This window comes from Natator depressus, chromosome 8, assembly GCF_965152275.1.
Source record: "Natator depressus isolate rNatDep1 chromosome 8, rNatDep2.hap1, whole genome shotgun sequence".
NCBI classification, from domain to species: Eukaryota; Metazoa; Chordata; order Testudines; family Cheloniidae; genus Natator; species Natator depressus.
The window spans coordinates 75,521,471-75,527,470 of record NC_134241.1 but is presented as its reverse complement, the minus strand read 5'-3'; the positions used below and the strand labels follow the sequence as shown (position 1 = coordinate 75,527,470).

Below are 6,000 nucleotides of genomic sequence, written 5' to 3'. Positions count from 1 at the left end.
TTTTAAAGGCAGTGGAAGAGAGGCTGCGTAATATAATGGTTGGATTTTGTAGGAGAAAACAAAGAATAAAGATGTAAGGCTGAGATTTTCAACAGAAGCTAAGAATGTAGAGATGGGCACCTAAATTCCTGTGGTTCCTTTGAAAACCGTAGCCTAAAACACGGTGACTACAGACTACACTCTGATACCTCTCATACCAAAATAAATCAACTGCACCATGTCATGTTGTGTGTGTTTCTAAAATAATGTAACACTATGGAGGGGATACCATGCAGAATTCAGCACTGCTAGAGCAAGTAGAGACACTGATGGAATTGGAGCAGCTCTGAAAGAATTTATGAATACTGTATGTTGATCCAGTTAATGGGGTATGTACTGGTTTAGTTTAATAGGGAGCTGTAAGGAAAAACAAGCAGGAAAGACACAGAATGGCTCTAAATAAGTAACTTCTCCACAAACACTTAAGGGTTAAGAGACAATACCATTACAGGAAAAGGCCAGCACACACAAAAGATCAAAAGGACCGTAGCAGTTTGAAAGGGGACTCTGTCTCAAGAGCAGGGGAGTTGTTCAGGGGAACTTGACTCAGACATAGGCACTCAGTGGGTTGTCTGAAGAAGTTAGCCCTGCCTAACTTACCAGCAGGAAATGGTGGAGCCTTCAGGTAAGATATACAGGCTTGTACACTCTTGTTCCTAAATCCTTTTTTTCTCTTATGCTTTGTTCCTATTAAAATAACCAACACGTGAGTTTAAGAAGACCATCTGATCACTGTATATCACTGGTCAGACTTCCAAAGGGAAGAAGCAGTCAGACCTGCTGGTGCTGGGTAAGCACAGTGGATACACAAGGTACTGTAGCCCCAGCACTGGTCTAGGAGTAAGTGAACAGTGGAATTCCATTGCTGGGGGAGAGTAAGGCACACGGCCTGACATGGCGGGGTGTACGAGGAATGGGGCAGAACTGCAGCTAGCCCCGGAACTGTGCCAGAGATGAATGATGATTTATCATTTTTAATGTTGCTGACTGGCTGAAATAACTTGTTACCATAGGTGACTACTTAATTCTGCTGGCTGGCTGGCTGGATTAATGAGATACTTGTATACAAGTACGTAATGCTGCAGAGAGGCCATCATTACAATGCTGTACGTTCAGTTAGTTGTTAGGACACCAATGCATTTTGAAAGGGCATTTTTATTGCCCTTTTTATTTATTATATAATAAGGACCCAATCCTGAAAACTCTTATTCATGTGAGCAATCCTTACTCTGTCAGTAGTCCCATTGAAGCATGGACTTCCCTTCTAATTCTGGCCTGCTGAACCTCTCTTCACTTAGATCCTTCCTTAACACTTGCCTCTTCCACGATGCCCATAAGAAGGTCATCAGTAGTAATAATCATTATGTTTAAAATAACATGTCAGTGAACCATCTCAAAATCCACATGCTTATGCTGAGTAACACTGGGCTTTTACTGCTGTAACCCTGTCCTCCTTCCCTGTGTGTGTTACCCCCACTCATTACATCATGGCTAAAATTAGCTATAACAGTGGTTCCCAAACTTTAATAACCTGTGAACCCCTTTCACTAAAATGTCAAGTCTCATGAACCCCCTCTTAAAAATGAATATTTCCAGGGATTTTCTCCTTTACCTGAGTATAAATTATAAAAGCAGTGATCTAGAAAATATAAAATTTGTTTTTGTGACATGCTTATTAGTCCAGTGCCAGGTTTACAATGGCTCCAGTGGCTCCATGGAGCCAGGCCCATGCTCAGAAGGGGCCCTGGCCTGCTCCGCTTGCACTGCACCCTGAGACCCTCCTGGCTCCTCCTGCCCACCACTCACTTCTCTTGGCCTGCCTGCTGGCTGGTCGAGGGCTCCTCTCTGCCCCATGGTCCCACCTCCTGCTCCTCTCAGCCCCACAGTGCACCTCCGGCTCTGGGCAGTCTCTGCTTCCCACCACCTGTGGGGCCCCACCTGTCTCCCCGGAGCTGAACCGCCTGGGACTGGTGCAGAAACCTGGCCAGTCTCAGCCAGGTGTGGGTAGGGGGTGGGGGAGACAGTGCAGAGGGCTTGGCTGGGCCCCTGCAGGCAAGTGCATCTTGAGGGACTCCGGCCAGGACAGGTCCTGGCCTGGCTGATCGTGCCACTCCCGAGGGTCCAGAGCAATTCCCGGCCCTGGGACCAGCCCTGGCAGCGCTGCCGGCTCAGCCCGGCAGACATCGTCTCCCAGCAGGGCTGGTGAGTGCGACTGGGAGGCAGGGCTTGGGGGAGTGAGTCTGTGGAGAGTATGGTGGGGTGCTGGGCTGTGAAGGGGCAGGGAGGATCTGTGTGTGTTGGGGCACTAAGAAGTGGAGGTTCTATGGGGGGTGCTGGGCAGTTGTGGTGGGGCTGTGGGCAGGGGTGGTGCTGTGCTGGGTGCTGTGCATTTGTGGGTGGCTCTGCTGGGGGGCTGGCCATAGGGAGTCGGGGGCGTGGGGGCTGTGTGGTGTGGCATATGCCCACCCCCCCATGGGGAAGGGGCATGCTGGCAGCACAGGGCCAGGCAGGCCACTGTGCATCTGGCAACTGCCGGTTTGTAAATAGCGACCTCGCATTGGGCGGAGCAGGGATACCCCTGCCATGCGATGCCCCATTACCTCTGGCTGGACCCTTACTCTGGGGACTGACCTCCCCACGCCATGCTCCATTGCCTCCATGGGGGCCCACAAATATGTTTGGCGCCAGGCCCACAAAAGGTTAATCCGGCCCTGCTTATTACACACTATTATTAATTATTATTTAGCATTACAGTATTTTTATTACATTATGAAAATGGCAACACTCTTCCAAGATCTCACTTTTGTAGCTTGTATCACTTTGAATAAGCCTGTTGTAAGACAAGGCTCCTAGGTTTCATCAAGGAGTATCAGACGTGAAACCGCATGAAGGTATTTAAGAAGCTAACTCAAAGAGTTCCTCCTACATAAACATTCAGGTCTTGAGCCGTCCAGGCAAACAACTCACATTACAACAAAGCTTAAACTTGTTCTTCATAATAATTTTAAAAACAATACTAGCTGCCTATTTAATTTTTAAAACAGCAAAAAATATTCTCCATTTCTTATAAGGAGTCTTGAAGTTTAAATCCCCTCAGTGTGATAGATATGTTTGCTTTGATCTGCTTAGCTCTTGGAAGTCTATGGGCTCTGGGCTGCTGGTCTCATGCTGCCCGGGGTCCCTAGGGACAGCTCTGTCTGTCATTAGGGAATTTTTTGCCGAGAACCCCCTGTAACATTTCGCGAACCCCCAGAGGTTCATGAATCCCATTTTGGGAACCACTGACCTATAAAATCCTGTGATCTTCTCTTTGTCCTGTAAAATGCCTAATATACTTTGGGACATTGTAAAAGCAACCACAATAATAATGAATAACAAACTTATCAGCTCAGCTTTTCAGTTAAAAAGGAGTTTTCAGACAGACACTAAAGAACCTAATGTTGATCAAAAGCATACTAGTCTTGGAAACAGCATTCGGAAGCCCAGTTCAGCCAAAGTTCAGAAAATGGGAGTCAAACCTTTTTGATGGTTTGTGCATAGTTCTTCACTTATTTAACAATACAAGGTATTTGGAGACCATTGTCAACAGCTAAAATTGTCTCTACAGATAAAACAATTTGGGCCAAATTCTTCCCTGGTGCAACTGCACAGATTTCACAAGAGTTACATTAGGGATGAATTTGTCCCCTTCTCCTTGGGAACAGCAAGAGAGATCAGGAAATTAAACTTCCCTTGAGCTTTTAAATTCTGATTAAAGCAGTTTTCAGTATGTCTAAAATATTCCACACTTTGTAACAGTAATATATATTTCAGCTCATCTAAGAGCTTTGCTTTTCCTTTCCCGTTTCACCCCCTGATCCACTAATGCTCATGATTCTGAAAGGCCACCCTTGAAATTGACTTTATTATTTGCATATTTTGTTTATTTAAATTCTAATTCAGATTTTAAAAATATTTTACCTGCTAGAGAAAAAATTGAAAAATACAAATCTGGTGAAAAGCAAATTGTGTGGGTCATATAAACTTATAAAAGCTGAGGTTTAAAGTAGCCTAAGAGATATCAGGAATGCCAAGTCTTGTCTTCCTATCTGAAATGAACCAAATCTCAGTCATGTTCTCAGAGGTGCTACTGAAAACAATATTGTTTGGTCTATGTTAGAAACATACACTGTTTTCAATAGTTGCTGAATAGTTGATGGGAAGCATTTTCAGCAATGGTTCCATTTCCTTGAGTAGTCAAAACTCTTGATTAATGCTCCCCGACAGAAATGGTCGCCCCCTAACACTGTCTTGAAGCACAAAGAGTGTGATTCTCATCTTCCTCTGGCTTCAGTACTACTCACAGGAGTGATGAGAGCTGGATGTGCCCTGGTTTTATATTTTACAAGATCAATTCCTGGAAGTCTTACTCAGAAAAAAGACCCAGGCTGAAATCAGTGGAAGTCAGGGAGCTCTCTTCTGTCAGATGCTAAGCATCTCTGCCAGGGTAGTCCCTCAGGACTGGGCCCTCAGGGCTATCCTAGAGAATTAGACTATTGGTAATTGAATTGGTGGGATAATACTAGAGTAAGCACTAGTGTGGTGTGTTCACATGACTCGTGGGTTTGGATGCAAGTTGATTTTAATTTTACTCTGTGTCCAAACCAACACTGCATTACACTGTTGTAGTGTTGTGGTTGTACTGCCTTCTGCATATATCTCCCACAGTGTCTAGTACAGGTGCCTGGGAGATTTCAAAAGGCCTTCTGGGGTCCTGGACTGCTGAATTAGGATCCAGATCTGAGCTTTCATTGAGTTCAGAAGTTTTTGGATCTGGAGTTTTGCTCTGGGCCTATCACTGGGCCAGATTCTGCTATCAGGTATAGTTGTGCAAATCAAGGGTTACTCCACATGTATACTGGTGTAAATGAGAGCAGAGCTTTAATATTACTGATTTTGATTTTTTTTTCCCAAAAGAAACATTATAAATGGCCAGGGATGTAGATCTAAGAATCAGCTCACACTTCAGGTCTTATCTTCAAGATTCAAGCCATGTCTGTTTTTCAATTTGTATCTGTTGTTGCATAAAACTAAACCAATACTTACTAAGTGACCAAACATAAACAAACCAATTCCACTAGGACAGGAAACTCAACAATGTGTTTACAATGTGAAGCATACTGAGGTGAGGTTTCCTTCTTCCTCAAAATATTGTAATGCAATTAGTTTAAAGCAAGAAAAGTCCTGGATCCTTAAGCTATGACTTACAATATGTGACAATCTCTAGTAAATACTGGCATATTAGGTTAATCAATAATGATACCTCTTATGCAGGCTCATCCAAAGGCCAATGAAGTCAACTGGACTCTTTGACTTGAATGGGATTTGGATCAGACCTTCAACTGCAAAAGAAACATAAAGGAGGCAGAGCTGAAAGTGAAGTACAATTGCAAACTGCAACCACATAAACATTTTCAGCATTAAAATTGGATCCCGTCTATCTCCACCTCCATGACTTTTGTATGAATTTGGTGTTCATTCAAAAATAGTTACAGGCTTCAAAAGCCTCCATAGTCTTAAAGCATGTAATACAGGCATTTGTATATTTGTGCTGAACAATTTTCAATACACAGCAAAATGTTTCAAATGCACCAAAGATGACCCTGGCCCCAGTCCTGTAAATGCTTATGCTGATGATTAACTTTATACACATGAGCAGTCCCCATGGGACTATTCCCATGCATAAAGCTACTCATGTACATAGGTCTTTGCAGGATCAGGATCCGTGTAATCTGCACCCAGTATGGGGGGGGGGGGGGGGAGGGAGAGTTTGGGCCCAGTCCTATTCCCATTGAAGTTAATGAGAAAATTCCCATTGGCTTTTATATATCTATTATGTAGGCATTAATACCACACACACACGTCCATAGCATCTGAATACCTTTGTTAGTGGTGTGACGTTCCCCTCTGGTGTTATCTGGA

The 6,000-nt window shown here is 44.0% G+C and overlaps 1 protein-coding gene across 1 annotated transcript in view; it reads left to right on the top strand.

Moving 5' to 3' along the window:
* The first annotated feature begins 596 nt into the window (after nucleotides 1-596).
* LRRC8C (leucine rich repeat containing 8 VRAC subunit C) overlaps nucleotides 597-6,000 on the top strand; it is a 40,806-nt gene continuing 35,402 nt past the window's right edge. Inside the window, exon 1 of the mRNA XM_074961363.1 lies at nucleotides 597-664. The gene's annotated coding sequence lies outside the window, so the exon portion shown is untranslated. The remainder of the gene's footprint in view (nucleotides 665-6,000) is intronic.